A 22447-nucleotide genomic window follows, 5' to 3' on the forward strand; every position below is an offset into this window, starting at 1 on the left:
ACAGAGGTCCACCTGTGTCTTTCTCCCCGAGTGCTAGGATTACAGGCATTGAACCACTTCGCCTGGCTGGCAGTTTTGTTTTGTTTTGTTTCTAAGCAATTGGTTTTTTTGAGGCAGGTTTTCGTGTATCCTAGGTTGGCTTCTGACACACGATGCAGCAGTGAATGACCTTGAACTCTGATGAGGCTGCATCGATCCACCTAGGGAGTGCTGGGATCACAGCTGCACACCACTGTACCGCACAGTTTTGTGCTGGGGACAGAGCCAGGGATCTCTCTCAGCCTTTGAGAGATGCTGTCCCTCTGGCTCTGCTTTCCTAGTTGCTGATAAGGACAGTGAGGTCATGTCCATTCTTTGTCCTCTATGGCTGACTAAAAATCTTCTGTTTACTGGTTTCACTGCTTTTACCTAAGCATGGGTTCCTTTTTAGCTTTCCTTTTTCTTTTTCTTTTCTTTTTTTTTCTTTTTCTTTTTAGATAGAATGCGGAGGGTTCTTGTTTGGTTGGTTTGGTGTAGTTTTTGGATACAGTTTCTGGCTGTATACAGTCTATACCCCTGGCTGTCCTGGAAATCTGGCTCTGTAGACCAGGCTAGCCTCAATACCAGACAAGCCTCCTGAGTACTGGGATTAAAAGCAGGCACTACCATGCCCAGCCAGGCTATTTTTTAACTTGGATTTTTAAAGATATAATGTGGACTTAAATACGTGTGTGTTACATGTGTGTTTTACGTCTATGAGTGTTTGCCCCATCTACGTATGTGTGTGCCCTGTGTCCACAGAGGCCAGGAGAGGACCTTAGACGCCCAGGAACTGGAGTTATGGGTGGATGTGAGCTGCCACGTTCTTAAATGCTGAGTTATCTCTCTCATCACCGTGTGTGTGTGTGTGTGTGTGTGTGTGTGTGTGTGTGTGTATAATTCTTGACATGTCATGTGGTTTCCATTCTCCTTAAGGGATTGCTTCCTCTTACTGACTTAGGTTCAAGGTCACCTCTGGGCAGTTAGGCACCAGGATACTTTGTGAGCAGTAGGGCCGATGATGGATGTTTTGCTAATATAAAAAGAATAGGAACAAGATTTAAAAAGTATCTGCTAGTTTCATGGTGGCTAATCTAGTGAAAATTTTCTACTCAAACGGCCTAAGTAGAAACATGGTGGCCTGTATCTTTAATGCTAACACACAGAAGTCAGAGGCGGGCAGATCTCTTAAGTTTGAGGCCAGCCTAATTAACACATTGAGATCCTGTCTTTAAAAAAACTTTTAAAGAGAGAATGAACATATAGGCCAAGTGTGAGAGCATGTGCCTACAATCCCAGCACTCAGGAGGCAGAAGCAAGTTGAGTCATTACAAGTTCAAGCCCAGTCTGGTCTATACAGAGGGTTCCAGGTTGCCAGGAGTACAGGAGTGTCTGTCTCAAAAAAAAAAAAAAAAAAAAAAAAAAAGGGAAATATGTGAAGAAATGAAGCTCAAGACTTCTTAAAATAGACTCGAGGTTTGAATAGGTATTTTTTTCTTCCCTATTTTGATTTGTGCATATGTTTGTCTTATATGCTATTTTTTCTTTTTTCTTTGTATCCCCCCATAAGCCCCTCCCTCCTCCCCTCTCAATCCCACCCTCCCACCCCCTACTTCATGCATGACCTTCCCTAAGTCCACTGATAGGGGAGGTCCCCCTCTCTTTCCTTCTGATCTTAGTCTATCAGATCACATCAGGAGTGGCTGCATTGTCATCTTCTGTGGCCTGTAAGGCTGCTCCCCCCTCAGGGGGAGGTGATCAAAGAGCAGGCCAATCAGATTATGGCAGAGGCAGTCCCTCTTCCCATTACTATGTAACCCACTTGGACACTAAACTGCCATGGGCTACATCTGTGCAGGGGTTCTAGGTTATCTCCATGCATGGTACTTGGTTGGAGTATGAGTCTCTGGGAAGACCCCTGTGTTCAAATTTTCTCATTCTGTTGCTGTCCTTGTGGAGTTCCTGTCCTCTCCAGATCTTACTATTTCCCTCTTCTTACATAAGATTCCATGCACATTGCCTAACAGTTGGCCATAAGTCTCAGCATCTGCTTTGATAGTCTGCAGGGCAGAGCCTATCAGAGGCCCTCTGTGGCAGGTTCCTAACCTGTTTCCTGTTTTCTTCTTCTTCAGGTGTCCATCCTCTTTGCCTTTTGTAATAGGGATTGAGAATTTTAGTCAGGGTCCTCTCTCTTGATTAGTTTCTTTAGATGTGCAGATTTTAGTAGGTTTATCCTATGTTATATGTCTATATGAGTGAGTATATACTGTGTGTCTTTCCAAAATATGGAACGCTTCATGAATTTGCGTGTCATCCTTGCACAGGGGCCATGCTAATCTTCTCTGTATCGTTCCAATTTTAGTATATGTGCTGCTGAAGCGAGCACTATTTTTATTTCTTAATGTGTGCATTGATCATGCAGACCTGCACATGTCTGTATGAGGGTATTAGATCCCCTTGAGCTAGAATCCCAGACAGTTCTGAGCTGCCATGTGGGTGTTGGGAATTGAACTTGGGTCCTCTAGAAGAGCAGCCAGTGCTCTTGACTGCTGAGCCATTTCTCCAGCCCCCACATGCTACTATTTTTTAAGTTGCTTCCTACGCTTAGACCACTAAAGCTTAATATCCAGAGAGAAACAAGATACTAGACATCTATATATTGACTTTATATACTGAAAAAAAAAAATGCCTTGTTAGATCTTAGGACCCAACAGTATACTCAAGAAAAAAAAAATCTCCGCTTGGTGCTTTTTTCAAACTTTCTATCCTATTGACCACACTTTGCCAGTACTTCAGAAACAGATTGCCACCACAGTTTTATTTTTAATTTTTGAATAGTGTGTATGTGTGTGTATCTGTGCGGGCATATGTACCTGAGTGCAATATCCACAAAGGTCGAAGGAAGTCACTGGATTCCCTGGAGCTGGAGTGACAGGCAGTTGTGAGCACCAGCTGGGAACTGTGGGTGCTGGGAACTGAACTCCTCTGTGAAAGCACTTGCTCTTAACTACTGAGCCATCTCTACAGCCCCATCATCTAAGATCCCATGTAAATGGGTCTGGACATTTCTTATCTCCTACTGCTTGAGGTCCTGGGCCATCCAGAACTGGAAGAAACCCAGAGGTCATCTGACCTTAATTTTGCTCTTGGGAAAACTGGGATATAAGAAGTGAATTAACCCTAACCATATTCACGCCCCTGTGGCTGGCCTCCAGCTTCCCTGTCCCACAGGAAAAACCCGGGGACCACAGCCAGGATGAAGCTCCACTTGTGAGACTCAAAAGGTGCTTGCTCTGCAGATGAGGTCCTACATTCCTATCTCCAGTGCCCACATAAAAGCTGGGCCTGTCCACGCACTTTTAATTCCAGGAGCGAAGACAAGTGGATGGTGAGGGTTGTCTGATCAGCTGGGCTGGACAAAACGACAAAGTCCAGAGAGACGTGTCTCAAAAAAGAAAACAGGGAGTGATCAAGTAAGAAGCCTGACATCCACCTGTGGTTTGCACATACAGCTAAGAGCATTTGTACACACACACACACACACACACTCGCAGATACATAGAAACTTTGCTTGTACTGAATATACCTCGTTACGACTGTCAATGTCCCTGTATTTTCTCACATCCTTAGTCCTCTTTCTATACTTCAGCAACATAAGTTATTTTCCTTTCATTATGGGCACTGTGCACTGCCAGCTACCCTGAACACAAGTAGATTGTGCAGAGGGTTTTTTCTGTTTCTTTGTTTTGTTTTGTTTTTAAATAAGGACTTTGTATTGTCCAGCTTCTAAAATCCAAATGCTCTTCATGTTTAAACAATTGTAAAATGAAAAAAAAAAAATTCATTGACTGCACCTGCTTTCCCTGAAAAGTAGCTACGGAATTGGTGATTTATCTTAAGATTGATAACATTTTAAGTCTAAAAAAATCATGTCTCACATTTGCCATTGGCCATCCCCATTTCCATTCCAGTCTGGCACAGTACTTTGCATGAAGATATGAACTGAGGGGAGAGCACATGGTTTTGTTGAATTTTTCATCTCTTGCATTTATCTTTTTCTTGATCCACATAGACCTCTGAGGGTCGGAAATTGGAGGCAAATTGACTTTACCATGGGAACTAAGTGCAGCAATTTCTTGGCATTCTGTATTGCGTTAGCTGTGCTATTTTTGTATCTAAAGTACCTAGATGTCAGAACCTCACTTCTAAAGAGACATTATGGACCGAGTATTCCAAGTATGTTTAAAAAAACGCCAAAGAAGGACTCTCAATAATTAATGTCGTGCTAATTATAAATTCCAGCCAGACTCTGCAGTCTCAAGGTGAGTCAGGCCTACCGGGGAGCCGGTGACCTGCCGTGGCTGGGACACCGTGGGAGTCGTCAGAGCACCGTCTCTGTGGCAGAGCTTGGCCTTTGCCTTCAACAGAAACGACAAAGGCTGTGATGGTGGCCTTCGGAAAGGAGGGAAGCAGATCCGAATGCACGGACTTGGAAACCATCTGAGCTTTCATAGGGAGACTTAGCTGTGTGACTGCTAGGTTGATCTTACAAATGAGCAAACTGAGGCTTCAAAGGAAGCATACCCTGGGTCTACCTGACAGAAAACACATAACCATGGCTGCTGTCACCATCAGGACTGAGCCACAAAACTTGCAAATGGGCATTATAGATACAGATCAGCCTCCAGCTGTGTTCCAGATGTCCCAGATGGTCCCTCTCAACATCCAGGGAACAGAGGCCCAGACATGGAACGATGGCCTTCCTCATCAGAAAACAGAGAAAACAGCCCAAAGGGCAGGAAGACAACTCTATTTTATGCCCATCTATTCCTGAAAGGCTCCCTCTAGGGGGACAATGTCTACCCCTTTTCCAAAGGTCCAGCAGCAAACTGCAGTAGGACACCACCAAATTTCACTCTGGGGAACCTGTGCAGTTTAGGCTTACTTGCAGAGAGGTTACAGGCTTGCGGTCAGGGGTGTGGGTGGCCTTGGAGCAGCCACAGTAGAATGGAGGCACCCAGCACGGCTAGGAGGATGACTTCTCCAGGGCTGCACAAACGGAGCCCCTCCTTCAGCCTTTCCCCCTATATACTTCCGGCCCCTCCCTGAGGCCATGTGCCATCAGGACAGAATTGGATACATCCGGTTCAGAGGCTCGGCTAGCTACTTAAGGGAAGGTCCCACCAGCCTCCCCAGCCCTCCATCTGTGAGAGAATGTCAACAAGCCCAGCTGTGGAGAGCTTTTGCAGGCAAGGCACAGCTGAGCTCACGCAGATGGTGGCAGTTGTGCTCAGAAGACAGTCCTGTACAATACCACCTCTCAATTTTCATATGCTTGTACACAAATGGTGGGATTTAATGTAAACCACGACACTTAGCTGTTAGCTCTCCAGCCTCTGCTGTTCGAACAGACACACTGGAGACATAGTTAAAATGAAATAGCCTGACCTGTCTGCTACAAACCACAGGGCATAAGTGGGACCCACAAGCAAAGGACTCTGGGATTCACATTCCCTAAGTTGGATCTTCTTCATCATCACTGCACTGGCTACCTCATTTGCCAATTGCAGCTGGCCCTTTTGTTTCTTCTCCCACCCTGCCATTTAAAAATTTTTATTAATAAATTTTCATACAATATATTTAATCATATCCTTTCCCTTCCACAGTGCATCCCAGATTATCCCCACCTTGCTACCCACCCAACTTCATGTTTGTTCTCTTGAAAAACAGAAACAAAACAACAACAAAAAACAGAAATCACAACAAACAAACAAAAAACCCCCGCACAGCTGGGTGGTGGTGACAGAGGCTCAAAGATCTCTGTGAGGCCAGCCTGGTCTACAGAATGACTTCTAAAACAGCCAGGGCTACACAGAGAAACCCTGGCTTGAAAATAAAACAAAACCCCCAAACCAAAACAAATGAACCAAAACAAACAAACAAAATCCAAAACAGGCCAACAAGAAAGAAAGAAAGAAAGAAAGAAAGAAAGAAAGAAAGAAAGAAGGAAAGAAAGAAAGAAAAGAAAGAAAGAAAGAGAGAGAGAGAGAGAGAGAAAGAAAGAAAGAAAGAAAGAAAGAAAGAAAGAAAGAAAGAAAGAAAGAAAGGAAGGAAAGAAGGAAGGAAGGAAGGAAGGAAGGAAGGAAGGAAGGAAGGAAGGAAAAGAAAACCAGTAAGACAAAAAGTACAAAAAAAACCGCATATATGAAAAGCCATGGAGTCTGTTTGTCTGTTTTGTGTTTGTCCTTTTCTGGGCACGGGGACCTGCCCTGAAGTGTGGCCCAGTCCTTACTGTGTTTGAGACCTGTGTGCCGAGAATCAACCAGAAGCTTTCTCTGTTTTTGATAGTGCATCTGGTCAGCTTTGATGAACTTCACTGTTCTTATTTCGGTTCCTAGTAACTACAGAAAACCCATTTATCTTCAATGCTCTAGACTCAGGAGGAGACAAGGTATATAACCAAATGGCGATCCCATTTAAAGTCTCATTGAAAAGTAAACCAGAAGATGAACTTAGTTCTTCAGTTCCTGAGTTCCACACAGTGGAAAGAGACAATCAGCTCCTACAAAGTTGTCTTCTAATCTTCTAGTGCGGGCATATGCACATTCACACACACACTAAAATTTAACAACTTTTTTTAAAAAAAGAATCAACCTTGAAAGACTCCATCTTGGCAGTTTGGAAAGGCTAGGTGACACCCTCAGGCTGGGTGACACTGCAAACTCCCTTTGATTCCTGCTTCTGGCTACTCCCTAAAATATGAAGGCTGGTCCAGTTACCTGGATTCACGGAATTGTCTTTAAAACAGTGAATACATGGGATGGTGGGGCACACGCCTTTAATCCCAGCACTTGGGAGGCAGAGGCAGGAGGATGTCTATGAGTTCGAGGCCAGCCTGGTCTATAGAGTGAATTCTAAGGTATCCAAGGCTACACAAAGAAACCCTGTCTCAAAAACAAACAAATAAAAACAACACGAAAGTGAATACTAGATTCCAAACACTTTTTAGATGTTAAAAATTGTCACTTGGTTGAGTGACAGTTACAATTGCTACTTCCATGTCAGCAGGAAACATGAGGACTAGAGTTTTATAGCCGAGTGCCAGAGGGAGAAAAGCCTACCTCAGTGCTCCATGAGGAAGAGGAAATGCTGGCAGAAGGAGTTGATCCTTAAACACCAGGCCAATAGTGGGAATGCAGGAGTGTGACCTGCTGGTTAGGTGACTCACCTTATAGTCAGCCCCTCTGTAGTCAGCTGCTGTGTTTGCAGCCTGAAGCCCAGCAGTTCATTTGCTGCCCTCAGCTTTCCCATTGTAAGACAGGGAGCCAGACATTAGCACCCTGCTATGGTCACTGTGGAATCGCCTGGATGCAGAGAGTGGAGAGAAAGTGTGGCCAGGCTCTCTTCCGCCTGCGGAAAACCACAGCTTGATGATCCCGTCCGAAGCTGCCATTTTTAGGATTACTGGCCTCTCAGTAAAACCTGGGTGGTGTGACACTCACGTTGACCCTCAGTGGTGCCCTGCACCTTTACCCCAGGGTGGCCTTTACAGCCTGGAGCTGACTTTGAAAACTAGCAGGAAACAAGGACAGTGGTGTGGATTGGAGTTATTGAGTGGGGGAGGGGTTAAAAACTCCACCTCTCCCCCCACAAAGAAAGACTCTGTCTACTGGTGACCTGGAAAGTTTTCTTTATAGGGTAAAGGTTAGAAGTCTCTTTGGATTCGACAGCTTTTTCAAGCTGGAAATACACTTACGTGACCAACTATAACCTGACAGCTACCGCTGGAAACCTTACAAGCTCAGGAGTTCTGATGGTTATTGTGAACCAACACTCTCTAATTGCTGTTCTGAGACATTACAGCATGATCTTTAGGAAGCCAGGCAACAAAGAATAAGGAAGTATTTAAAACTAAAACCAAAATCACAAAATACCTAAGCAGAGATCTGAGCAGCTGCGCTCTGAGGAGAAAATCCTGAAGAGCCAACACCAACAGAAACAAAGACCAGAAAGACTGTCTAGCTACACTGTAGAAACACATAAGTCTATTATGTTTTATGGACTAGCTATGAACAACTTGAAAATAAAATCAAGAAAACCAGTTTTGTTAAAAAAAATAATAAAATACTTTAAATGGACACAAGAAACGCAAAGGTTGTACACTGATAACGACAAAGTGGGGGCTGGAGCAGGTAAGAGCTCTCACTGCTCTTTTGGAGAACCCAAATTCAGTTCCTAGCATCTGTATTGGGCAGTTCACGGGTGACAGTAACCACAGCTCCAGGGAATGGGAGTGCCCTCTTCTGGGCTCTCCGTGGTGAAACCAGCTCTGGGGGCAGGGACTATGAGGCTTCTGTACTCCCCTGGTCCCAAATAGAGGCCTGTGATAATGGACTCTATGAAGGCACTACCAAGGCCATCCCTACTTACTGATCTGTAAGCAACTCGGGCTTGGGAGGCCCTCTAGTGTGAAGACAAAGGGAATGCAGTAACCGCAGACTGCGGTCCAGCCTGAACTTTGAGCGCCATCTACTGCTGTAGCCGCAACAGTGACCAGCTCCTCAGAGAAAAGCCTTCGGAAGAGTCAGTCAGGTGACAGAAAGGAGAATTACATGTCAGCAGGCAGATGTATGTCATTGTGTGCCCACAAACACGAACTTTAAAGGAATCATGACCTCCTCTAATGGACACCTGAAACTGGCCACTAAAATCTCAGATGGAATTTGTCATAAGGATTTATTTATTTTATGGATGTTTTGTCTTCAGGTACGTCTGCATTCCAAAATAAGGCATCACATCCCACAGGGCTACAGTTATAAGTCGTTTGTGAGCTACCATGTGGGTGCTGAGAATTGAACTCAGGACTTCTGGAAGAGCAGCCAGTGAGTTCGTAACCTCTGAACCATCTCTCCAGCCCCCTCAGATGGAGAATTTAAAATACCCATTTTAAGGAATTTCAATAAACTTCAAGAAAACACCAAGAGACAGTTTCATACTCTATCAGAGCCACAACAGGGAGACGGAAGAAACTTTACATCAACTAAGATCCTTGTACTAAAATGGCGATGCTCACAATGAAGTGAAAACTGAAGTGAAGACCACAGCGGAAGCGGCTGTCTTTGGCTCCAACTTTCTCCTGCTGTGACAAAACGCCCTCATGAAGCATCTAAATAGAGGAAGGTTTATCCTGTCTCACGGCTCAAGCCACAGTGCATCATGGTGAGGAAGGCAGGGGGCTTGCAAGGTTACCTTGCTTCAACAGTCAGGAAGCAGGGGGGTGACTGACTGCTGATGTTCAGCAGAAGCTCTCTATTTTATGCTGTCCAGGATCCCCTGGACCAGTCAAGCTATATGTCTTTCCATGCCAGTCACGACACTCGAGATAGTCCCTTAGAAGCATGGTGAGGCGCTGTCTCCCAGGTGACTCCAGATTCTGCCAAACTGTCAGTTAACACTGGCCATCAAGGAGATAGTGTCTGAAAAGAAAGGAAAAAGTTTTTACAAGAGGAGGACCAAGAAGTTCAAAGATTCACATTTTTGGAGTTGGAAGAGAAGAGATGGGTATGTGTGAGATGACACGGCCACACGGACGTCTCACACACGTAAATAATTCTTTAGTTTGAAAGTAGAGCAAGAGCCAAGGAAAGTCATTATACAAGGACAAAGGATCCAGTCAGCAAGAGGAATTACTGCGAATGTGTATGCACCCATAACAGAACACACAAGCACCCAGGCAAACACTGGTCAGCAGAGGGGAGCCAGAGTAGAAAATGAGAGTGCAGGAAACCACAGCTCCACTTCATCAGCGCACGGATTGCCCAGGCAGAAAACCAACATTAAGCTGTGTCCTAGACCAAATGGGCATAACAGACCTCCACAGAGCACTCCATCCAACAGCTGCCAAATACATATTCTTCTCATCGGTGTTTTCGGCATTCCCCCACGAGATCATGTAACAGACCACTAAGCAGGCCTCAGTACAGTACAGTCAGAAGTAAGAGTGTGCTGAATGTCTTCTGCAGCCGAGATGCAATACAACTGGAGATAAGGAAAGCTTTAGAAACCACGCAAGCGTACAAAAACTCTACAACACACAGCTAAGCCAACAACAAGCTGCTGAAGGAAAGGAGCCACAGGATGTCTATAGATGGAAGTACAGCACACCAGTGCCTGAAGAATGCAGCAGGAGCAGTGCCAAGCTAGCAGACAGCTGGCGTCTCCACCACACAAGCAGAGCGTGATCTCAATGAACAACCACCGCGCGCCTTAAGGACATGAAAAAGTGAGAAAAATCAGATCCTAGATTAGAAAACAAATGAAATGAAATTAACAAAAACAAAACAAAACAAAAAAAACCCAACAGGTCAACAAAAATCAAGTCCTTTTTTGAAAATAATAAAATCAATAAACTCACCTACATTAACAAAGGAAACAAAGGCTCACAAAAAAAAATCAGAGATGAAAATAGAAACATTACAACTGACATCACAGAGGCACAAAGGCTCATTAAATGATTATTTGCCAATAAATTTGATAACTTAAAGAAATGGACAAAATCTTTAGGCACAAATGCTTGCCATAATTGAATCTTTCTTTCTCTCTCCGTCTCTGTCTCTGTCTCTGTCTCTGTCTCTCTCTTTCAAAACAAAGCACTGACTGTTCTGGAACACACTATGTAGACCAGACTGGCCTTGAACTCACAGAGATCCCCCTGCTTCTGCTTCCCAAGTGCCAGGGCTAAAGGTGTACACCTCACCACAACTGAATCATGAAGAAACAAAACAAAGACAGTCAGACTAATTACGATTGACAAGACTGAGTAAACAACACATAATTTAAAAAAAAAAAAAAAAAGACTCTCAACCAAATAAACCCAGAACTACAGTTGTCTCTGTGCCACTATAATGGAATGCCTGATTTGGGCTACTTATAAAGAAGCAGCTCATTTGGCTCACAGTTCTGAAGGCTCGGTCTCTGAAACAGCACAGTGTATATGCCAGCTATATGCCGAGGGCTGTCGCCCTGGTACACCATCTCGTGGCACAGCAACAACAGAAGCACGTGTGGAAGGAAGCGAGTGACAGCAGCAGAGAGTGGGGGCAAGAGGGGCAAAGCATGTCTTTGTTCTGTCCTCTCTTGAGCACTATCAAGGGGGTCATATGAAAAAATGTTACATCCCCAATGACCCAAGGGCCTCCCTCGGGGCCACTGCCCAGAGGTTCCATCACCTCCTGGTAGGATGGCCTTGAAGACCTAACTTTCACCCAGTTAAACCACAGCAGCTTTGCTGCTGAAGTCTACAAAATAGTTTTAAAGCTGATGCCAATACTCCATTTTTTTTTAAGTGACAATGCGGCATGGTGGTGCGCACCTTTTATCCCCAGCACCTGGGAAGCAGAGGCAGGCTGATCTCCACGAGTCTGAGGCCAGCCTGGTCTACACAGTAAGGTCCAGGCCAACCATGGCCATGTAGTCAGATCCTGTCTAAAATTAAAGAGGAGTGGTGATAGGAGAAGGAGAAAAGAATTTTTTCCCAAACTCATTTTACGAAGCCAGCAGTATCTTTTTCTAAAGGGTTAGTGTTACTGATGTGATTTTATACCTATGGCGTACAGAGCCAGAGCCACTAGATCCCCTTGGAGATGGAGCTACAGGTGGTTGTGAGCCGCCTGATGTAGGTGCTGCTAATCTCAGAGGTCTCTGCAAGAGTAGTATACCTACTTTTAACCACCGAGCCATTTCTCTGGCCCCAGACCAGCACTGTCTTGACCAAAAGACAGCTGCAAGCCAGAATTCCAAATGAACACAGATGCAAAACTCTAACACTAAGGAGAAAAATCCAACAGTAGGTTAGAAATATTATACACTGCAATCCCATCACTACAGTCTCCTTGGGGTCCTTGGCTCAACATAGCCAACCAAGAAATGGGACCAATCATGCTGTCCTAGTCAGGTCTACTATTGCTGTGATGGAACACCATGACCAAAGCAACTTGTGGGAGGAAAGGGTTTGTTTGGCTTATGTTTCCACATCCATAGTTCATCACTGAAGGAAGTCAGGGCAGGAACCTGGAGACAGGAGCTGATGCCGAGGCTGTGGAGTAGGACTGCTTACTGGCTTGCTCATCACGACTTGCTCAGCATGAACCCAGAACCACTGACTCAAGGATGGCACCACCAATAAGGGTTGGGTCCTCCCCCTCCCCCACCAATGGCTAATTAATAAAATGCCCCACAGCTGACTCTTATGTACGCATTTTCTCAATTACATTTCCCTCCTTTCAGATGACTCTAGCTCGTGTCAAGTTGCTATAAAACAGGCCAACAAAACGAAGCATAAAACATCTGATTGTTCCAGTATCCACAGAAAAAGCCCTTGATAAAATTCAAATCTTTTCATGATAAAAAAGGGAGGACTGTCTTTTAACATGAAGTGGGGAAGAGCCAGGATCCAAACATTTACACGGAGGCCTGATCTCACAAGCCCATGGTCAGCATCATCCTGAGTGGGGAGAAAGTGGAAATCTTCATCTTTAGGTTATCGACCACAGCCAGGATGCCGACTTGCACAACTTTTATTCCACACAGTGCAGGGAATCCTAGTCAGCAATACGGAAATAAAAAAAAAAAAAATGAACAAACAGCAACCAAAATGGAAAGCGTAAAGGATAGCCATTAGTACCTGAAGGTATCATGATGTTAAAGATGAGAATCCCACCCCCAACCTAAGGCCCCACCAAAATATTAGAGACAGTAAATGAACTCAGCCGAAGAGACAGAATACAAAATTAACATAAAAAATCAGGAGCATTACAACATGCCTATAGTTAATATCTGAAAAATAAGAAAGTGATACTGATTGCAAGAGACAGACAGAGAGAGACAGAGAGAGAGAGAGAGAGAGAGAGAGAGAGAGAGAGAGAGAGAGGAGAGGGGGGCCTGGCAATAAATTAACCGAAGAAGAGAAAACTGAATGAAAGTAATTGACAGGACACAAAGAAATAAGTATAGCATTTGTGGAATCAATTAAACCAGTACTGTTAAGATATCCACACTACCTGAACGGACTGTAGATTTCCTGTGATCCCTATTAGAATAACAATATCACTCTTCACAAAACTGAGAAACACAATCCACAACAAGAGAGGAAAAGTTAAATCAACCTTGAATGAAAAGAACAAAGAAAGAACCATTAGACTATTGATTTCAAAACTCCCAGAAGCGTCACCCTCCATTTCTATTCAGGAGTTTCCCAGTTTCGGCTCCTCCTTTTCATTTGTAGTATACTTAGAGTTGATTTTGCACATTGTGACAGAAGGGAATCTAGCTTTAACCTGCATGTGGCTATCCAGTTTTCCCAGCATCATTTATTGAGAAGACAGTTTTTCCATAGAAAGTATTCTATTGTCCATGTTAGTCAGCTTTCTGTTCCTGTAACACATACATGAGATAAAACAGTTTTGGTGGTTTTTTTGTTTGTTTTTTTTTTGTTTTGTTTGTTTGTTTTGTTTTGTTTTTGTTTTTTAATAAAGGTGTATTTTGGAGGCATCTGTCCCTGGCTGTTTGGTTCTATTGCCTTGAGCCTGTGGCATCATGCTACACTATGGCAGAAAGTGTAGTGTTGAAGGACAGTTTAGGGATGAAAGAATAAAATGGGAAAGGGCCAGGATCCAAAAATTCATATCAGTGTCATTCCCTAGCAACCAGAAAGTCTCCAAGAGGCTCAATTTCTTAAAGTTTCTACCAGCTCCCTACCATGGGCTGGGAACTACCATGGGCTTTGGGGGAACTTCACCCAGGCCACAGCAGTGCCTTGTCAAAGGTCAGTTGACTGTGAATTCATGTATTAACTGAGGGTTTCTGTGTCCCTTTGCATTGATTTGTCTGGATCTATTTTTGTTGTTGTCCTGGGGTTTGCTAGTGCCATGCTGATTTGATTACCATAGCTTCACAGCTTTGAGAAAATCTTTTCACCCTACATCTCTGATAAAGATTATTACCTAGAACACAGAAGGAACTTACATGGCTTTGTAGAAAACAATCTAACTAAACAACAGGCAATCGGTCTAAATCAGCATTTCTCAAAAGGATACAGGCAAATTGCCAAGAAGAATATTAAAAAATGCACAACATCATTGATCACTGGGAAAATGAACACCAAAATCCTAATGGAATCCTACCTCCCTCCAGTTAGAATCGCTCTAATCAGAAGGTCACACGTGCAATGAAGATGCAGAGATGGGAATCCTGACATGCCCACGTAGGATGTAAACTAGTAGATCATCCTTACAGTATGGAGGGTCCTTACATGAGGAATGATAGGACCACATGATCCAGCTATCCCATTATGACAGACAGACTAGGAGTTAGACAGACTTCCTGGTAGGCAGACAGACAGGCAGAGGGGCCACAGCTAGGTGATAAAGGGGGTGACTTTCAAGACTGCCAGCTTCTTCACTACCCTCCTGACCTGAGACAAAAGCCTGGCCACTTTTGTGTCCTCCCAGCAGGTCCCTGCTGATGGACTGGCTCAACAAGTTCAAGGCCAGACCAGGAGATGTCACACAACAGTTGCAGACCAATCAACCATCCTGTTTGGCTTCAAACTAAACTGGCCAACCCTAAAATAGAGGAGAAAAGCTCTCCCAGGCTTTAAAAGCTCAGCCCTCCAGAAGATGATTTTTCCCAAGTCTCCCCCTCTCAAAGCCAATCTTCCCCTCTGTGTCTGCTGCATGTGTATTTCCTCACTCCCAACAAACTCCTTTCTTCAACCGCTGGTTCTCTCTTCGGTGCTTAAGATCTCTCTGCTGATGCCTGTACAGCTGGAGATTGCTCCTGCAGAGAAACCACACCCACCAAGACCCCTACACTGTCTCACTAATTTGCCCCAGGGAGACCATATCCATAAATCAGAAACCCCTGCCTTCCCAGTCTCTTACTTATTCCTAATAGTTAAGAAAGGGAAACAAGAAGTGTCTATCCACTGATGACAGGGTAAAGCCAATGAGACAGACACGCCATTACACACAAAGCCACACCCACACTCACACACACAGGATGACAATTTTCCTTACATAGGGATATCATGTATTTTAGTCATTTTCACATCTCCTTCCCTGTTATCCCCTCCCACTGCTGCTGAACCCTTCCTTCAAGTCCTCCTCCCTCTTCCATATCTTTATTATTAAACCCACTGAGTTTAATTAGAGTTGCCTGCATGAGCAATTCCCTTCAAATTAATACACTGATTCAATTTAATCCCTATTAATAAAACCCAAAGGTTTTTTTATAGCAATTAAAAAATGCTTTTAAAATTTATATGAAAATGTAAAGCAAAGCTAGGCAGAGAGGCACAGTCCTGTAATCCTAGCTAATTAAGAGGCTCGGGCAGGAACAGCACAAGATCAAGGCCTGCCTGGGCTATGGGATGAGTTCAAGACCAGTCTGGGCAACTTTGTGAGTTCCCATCTCAAGATAAAAAGTGAAAAGGAGGGGAGGATGTTCAATAGAAGAACACTTGCCCAGCATTAGTGAGGACTTGTGTAACCCCATTGGGGGTGGGGTGGGGGAAGCAAGGTATAGCAAAGGACTTAGACTAGCCCAAGCAGGATTTTTTTCTTCTTCTTTTTTTCTTTTTATTAATTTCACTTTATTCCCTTTGTATCCCGCCCTGTAGCTCCCTCCCTCCTCCCCTCCCAATCTCACCCTCCCTCCCCTTCTCTACCAATGTCCCTCCCCAAGTCCACTGATAGGGGAGGTCCTCCTCTCCTTCCTTCTGATCATAGTCTATCAGGTCTCATCAGGAGTGGCTGCATTGTCTTCCTCTGTGGCCTGGTAAGGCTGCTCCCCACTCAGGGGGAGGTGATCAAAGAACAGACAAATAAGTTCATGTCAGAGACAGTCCCTGTTCCCGTTACTATGGAACCCACTTGGACACTGAACTGCCATGGGCTACATCTCTGCAAGGGTTCTAGGTTATCTCCATGAATGGTCTTTGGTTGGCATATCAGTCTCAGAAAAGACCTCTGTGCCCAGATTTTTTGGTTCTGTCACTCTCCTTGTGGAGCTTCTGTCCTCTCCAGATCTTACTACTTCCCCCTTTTTTCATAAGATTCCCTGCTCTCTGCCCAAAGTTTGGCTATAAGTCTCAGCATCTGCCTTGATACCCTGCAGGGTAGAGCCTTTCAGAAGCCTTTTGTGGCAGGCTCCTGTCCTGTTCCCTGTTTTCTCCCTCCTCTGATGTCCATCCTCTTTGCCTTTCTGAATGGGGATTGAACATCTTAGCCAGAGTCCTCCTTCTTGATTAGTTTCTTTAGATGTACAGATTTTAGTGTATTTATCCTATATTATATATCTAATATTCACTTATAAGTGAGTATATACCATGTGTGTCTTTCTACTTCTGGGATACCTCACTCAGGATGATCTTTTCCAATTCCTACCATTTGCCTGAAAATTTCATGATTTCCTTGTTTTTTATTGCTGAGTAATATTCCATTGTGTAGATGTACCACAATTTCTGTATCCATTCCTCAACAACTGGGTTGTTTCCAGCTTCTGGCTATTACAAATGAAGATGCTACACACATGGTCCAAGCAGGTTTTAAAACAAAAAGTTCATGAATTTATATCACTGATTTGAAATTTTCCTGTAAGACTCTGCAGTCAAGACAGACTGGTAACTCAGCTGAGCAGAATTAAGAGTCCAGAATAAACTGTTGGATGTATAGTCAAACTATCCCCTCTCCCACCCTGTGTGCTAGGGATCAAATTTAGGGCTTCACACAAGCTGGGCAAGAGCTCTACCCTAGGTACCCCCAGCCTACTTAAGAGATTCTGAACTGAGTTGCCAAGGTAACTAACTAGGTAAGGTATCTTCTTAACAATTAGTCTGGGACAATTGAATACACATATGGAAAAACCACAAAACCACCACAACAAAAAACTCTTCACTTTGTCAACAAAAATTAACCTAAAAAGCATCAAAGGCCAAAATATAGAATTGAAAACTTCTTAATGAAAATACGGAGGGGAATCCCTGTCACCTTGGATTAGGCAAAGTTTCTTAGATGATTCTTAAATGAATATGGATTTCATCAAAGTGAAATCTTAAAAAATTAGTACATAGACAATTGAAATAAATTTGCAGGCCAGAAGAAAATATTTGTAGGTCTTAGGTTTTATATAAACAGTATCTAGAACATAAAAAGAGCCTTTGCAAAGCAATAATAAGGTCTTTTAAAAACTCATTTAAAACTCAGGCCATGGTGGCACACACCTTTAATCCCAGCACTCAGGAGGCAGAGGCAGGTAGAGCTCCATGAGTTTGAGGACAGCCTGGTCTACAGAGCAAGTTCCAGGACAGCCAAGGCTACACAGAGAAACCCTGTCTTAAAAAAAAAAACAAAACAAAAAACAAAACAAAACAAAACAAAAACAAAACAAAAACACAAACCAAACTAAAAAAACTCCCCCCAATAACAAAATAACAAACAAACAACCCTCCCAAATCTCAACAAATTCATTTAAAATGTGGGCACAAATTTGAGTTGTCATTTCACCAAAGAAGATTCTTATGCAACTAATAAACATCATGAAGAGAGTCATCTCGTAGATCACCACAGAGTGACAGAGACGTTTCATTTTCATATGTATCATAAAGGTTGTAGAAGACTGACAACAGTAGGTGGAAATGTAAAATAGTATGGCTGCTTGGGAAAACAATTTGGTTTCACTACGCAGCTCAGGCTAGCCTTGAACTCACAATCTTTTTAACCTCAGCATCCTAAGTATTGTTACCACAGGCATGCAATATCAAGCCCAGCTTGCAGCATTTTGAAAGGTTACTAATAACACAAAATTTCAAATAAACACTTAAAAAGTTAAAGTTATTATTCAATCTAATATTTCCACTTCTAGGAGTGAGTGAGAAATGAAAATAGTTGTCCACCCCAGGAAGGCTTGCTGAGACTGAAACACCAACCAAGGACCATGCATGGACTCGACCTAGGCCCCTTACACATACACAGCAGATGGGCAGCTTGGTCTTCATGTAGGTTTCCTAGAAAGGGGAGCGAGGGCTTTCTCTATAACGGCCTCTGTTGCCTGCCTTTTGATCAGTTCCCCCTGGTGGGGCTGCCTCACCAGTCCACAGCAGAAAATTGGTCAGTCCTGATGAGACTTGATGTGCTGGTATGGGCTGGTTGTGGGGGGCTCCCCCTTTCTGAGGAGTAGGGGAGGGGGAAGGGTGGAAGAGGGAAGGAAGGACTGGGAGGGAGGAGGCTACGATTGGGATGTAAAGTGAATGAATGAACTGAATTGAATGAATGAACGAATAGAAAATAACTGTCCACATAATCATTTATACAGAAATGTTCAAAGTCATGTTAGTCGCAATAGCTCGGACTCGGAAGCAAAGCAAACATCCATCAGACAGTGAATGGAAAATAAGATACAATGCACCTGCAGAACGGAACACTAATCAGCAATAAAAAAAAGAACTGACTTCTGGGGCCTACCAAGGAACCAATCTTGGAAACAGGCTAATAAAGGAAGCTTGACACTGAAGATTATATAGTGCCTGGTTCCATGTATGTGAATTATCCACAGAGCCAGTGCCAGGCTAACTGGGAGAGGAAATTAACTGCAAACTTTTAAATGACAACTTTTGCCATAAAGAAACTATTTCAGCATTAGACCAGGCTGACACTTGCGCAAAGGTGAAACTCCAGTAGAAAGTTCTGTTGTACTCTCTCGTGAATAGATTTTATATGCCCACTGTGCCTCTCAACCCGTTGAAGATTACAGTTGTTTTGAGAAGAAAATACTTTTAATTAGACTCCCATCACGTCTGGCTTCTTACTCAACTTAAAGAGCATGCTCTCCTCTAAATACACTGGCGTAGGGATCACTGATCCCTTTCGTTCATAGGACAAAACCAGAGTTCTTTGTTCCCTGCATCTGTATTCCTCACGCTGTCAACCATTTTGCACATTATTTTGGCTTTTCCTCTCTGAAAGACCTCAGGGTTTCTTTCTCTTTATATGTTTATTTTTGTGTGTGTGCATGCCGTGTGTGTGTGTGTGTGTGTGTGTGTGTGTGGCCATGGAGGCCAAAAGAGAACACTGGACGAGCCTCCGGATGTAGATGCTGGGAAACAAAGGCTGGTTCTCTGAAAGAACAGAAAGCATTCCTGCTGACTTGAAGGACAGTTTTCAGCCGGAAATCTTTATTAAGTGATTATTATGTTATGTGAGGTACTATAACACAGTTATAATCTGGTCATTTCAGTCAATGGGATTTCCTTCCCTTGTGAAATAAATCATGAATATTATATTAATCTAGTCCAAAGACAGCAAACATCTGTTGTCCTTTTCTGTGCCTTTGGCAGATATCCTAGTTAGGGTTACTATTGCTGGGATTAAACACTTCGACCAAAGTAGCCTGAGGAGGAAAGGGTCTATAACATGGCTTATGTTTCCACATCCATAGTTCATCACTGAAGGAAGTCAGGACAGGAACTCAAGCAAGGCGGCAACCTGGAGGCAGGGAGCTGATGCAGAGGCCATGGAGGGTGCTGCTCTCTGGCTCACTTCTGTTTTGTTTTCTTTGAGACAAGGTTTCTCTGCGTAGCCCTGGCTGGCCTGAAATGTGCTCTGCACCCCATGTTGGCCTCGAACTCACAGAGATCTGCCTGTCCCTGCCTCTGAAGTGCTGGGATTAAAGGTGTGCACCATCACTTTCTCAGCCCGCTTTCTTATAGACCCCAAGGCCACCAGCCCAGGGGTAGCTACACTGACCACGGCATAGCCCTCCCCCAGAAATTACTAAGTCAGAAGATACCTTAAAGGCTGGCCTACAGCTTGACCTTATGAAGGCCTCTTCTCAACCGAGATTCCCTCTCTGATTAACTAGCTTGTGTCAAGTTGATATGAAACTGGCTAGCACAGCAGACACCGCTAATCGATCACAGCACTTGTTTTTTCAGGGGACTCAGAAACCTTCTGAGTCACCTTGCCGGGAGCCCACTACGATTAAAATTAAAACGAATTGTGTTATCCTTACCTTCCATTTATGATGCTTGAAATACTTGAAGTTGTATATGGTGCTATAATCTCAGTACTTGGAAGACAGAAACAGGTGGATCTCCGTAAGTTCAAGGCCAACCTGCTCTGCTCAATGTGTCCCAGGTCAACCAGAGCTACACAGTGAGACCCTGTCTCAAAAACAAAAACAAAAACAAAAACAAAAACATTTTTAACACTCCTTTTTTCATGTGCTACTCAAAAAGTCAGGTACTATACTCATTAATTCATGTTTAATTGTTTTTTTTCAAAAGATGTTTTTCCTTATGACTTTTATGTATTAAATTTAGTTAGCTTATGGTGTGGGTATGCAAAAGGATCCTGCTAATTTTTCAAGGCTGGTCTTGAACTAGCCACGCAGCCCAGCATGGCCTTAAATTTACTATGCTCAGCCTCTCGGTGTTAGCATTACCACACCCACCTTGTGTATTTAATTTTAAATAGTTATGATCAAAATGTTATGATTTATTTTCAATCGACATTTCCCCAAATTCATAGTTTCGTAACCATAGGATTCCTGGGGAGAAAGAATTACGGTGCAGACCAACTATACTATAATGGATGTGTAGGGCTTCATACACATTCCTGTTAGGCATGTTAATTTACCCACAAGGCCATGCGGCCCCCACTGTACTGCCTATCAAACTCACTGTTTTATCTGATGTTTGCTCTTCTAATTCCGACATTTGCCTTGTTGAGGCTCCGTCACAGGCAGGCAACCTCTAACAAAGACAGCGCAGAACTGTAAACCCAACTGTAAACCATCCCCAGCTCAGGCAACAGACTCCCACTGTCCAGCCAGCTTTATGGCCAAATGAGAACCTAAGCCTCACCATTCTACACACATCATCCTGGTTTTTTTTTTTTTTCCCTACAAGTTATGAGTTATGAGTCCTGGAATCTGGCTAAGATCTGTATGAATCTTCTTGCCTTGCAATTCCAACAAGGCAAGAATCATCTCCCATTTTTTAAAGGTCAGGAGAAGATCCGTGATTACTCTCCTTGTAAGCAGAGAGTTGTTTAATTTATTGTCCCATGCTTCCTGGCATATGATACACCATATATATATATACACACACATATATGTACAATATATAATATATATTATATATACAATGTTTATTTTGCATATATATGAATGTATACACACACTTGTTTGTTGACTGAATAACGGAGTAGCTTTCACAAAGACTTCCAGGTCATGACTTCATACTGTTCTTTCTAGCTATTCTGATAATAACTGTCCACTGTTGACTTCTGCCTGTCCATCAGCATTAGCTTAATTGCATCTCCTTTCCTGTCTTTTTACTTCCCTTCACTGAGTTAGGTGTTCCTTCCACACTGTACTGTTGATAAAAGCTGCATGAAGAAAGTGTCCATATTCGTTTTTGGCTTCACCTTAGTATTCCCAAGCTCAGTGGCCAGTCGTGGGGAATGCTTAAGCAATTATTTGTGGAATGGATGAAGAAATGAAGAAAACTGGAAATGTAGTTTGTCTCTGCCAAAAGACAAAAATGCATCCAGTGTAGCCAAGTGGTTTGGATCGTGTATTCAACTGTCTTGATTCTTTTTATTAGCTTCATTGAGATGTAATTTGCATAGCATAAAATTCACTCATTACGATCTTACTAATGGATTCTTGCCTCTCCCTTGGTAAGTAAAGATCATTTTTTTTTCCTGATATTGAAAATGGGAAGAAAATTGAAGTAGCCTGTCGCTGAACCTTAAATAGAAAATGGGCCCTTTCAGCTTTATTTACCAGGGCTTGTCTTCCTGCCTCACTTCCACCTGTGACACCAAGAAAATGAATGTCTCTAAGCCCCGGATCCTGATTTATAAAAATTCATTAATGCAATATATTCACTGGACCCTCTCAGGATGAAATAAATGGCCTGGGTAAAGGATCCAAGCAGGAACACAGCACTGTAAAAACAAACAAACAAACAAAAAACAAACAAAAAAACATGTTGGTTCCCTCCACCCTCCATCCTATCCTTGCCAGCTCCAGGCTCTCAGTCTGTCTGTTCTTTCACCATTTGCTCTGAGCATTTTTTTTTTTTAAATACCCAACCTCCAACCTGACTGCTTCCTTAGCCACCTCACTCTGTGGTTTAGCTTCCCTGACAATTGGTACAGATCTGGCTCATCTTTCAGCATAAGCGTTTTCTTTCCGTCTCTTGGATGTGCCTGTTAGAAAGGACACATCCCATCCGACATCATTAGAGAACCATGGTTTCCTCGGCTGCTGCTGTTCCCTTTCTTCTCTGCTGAAAGTGCTGCGGAGCAGATTCTTATTTTCCCAAGCCTCTGCTCTTTGAAAACGGCTTTCCCATTTAAAAAAAAAA

At 43.3% G+C, this 22447-nt stretch overlaps 1 non-coding gene across 1 annotated transcript; it reads right to left on the bottom strand.

Moving 5' to 3' along the window:
- Nucleotides 1–2297: 2297 nt before the first annotated feature.
- On the bottom strand, nucleotides 2298–2404 carry LOC132653437 (U6 spliceosomal RNA). The gene has a single exon (XR_009591176.1). It is a non-coding gene; the product is annotated as a U6 spliceosomal RNA (small nuclear RNA).
- Between the last annotated feature and the right edge of the window lie 20043 nt (nucleotides 2405–22447).

The sequence above is a fragment of the Meriones unguiculatus genome, chromosome 3, assembly GCF_030254825.1.
Source record: "Meriones unguiculatus strain TT.TT164.6M chromosome 3, Bangor_MerUng_6.1, whole genome shotgun sequence".
In the NCBI taxonomy this organism is placed as follows: Eukaryota; Metazoa; Chordata; class Mammalia; order Rodentia; family Muridae; genus Meriones; species Meriones unguiculatus.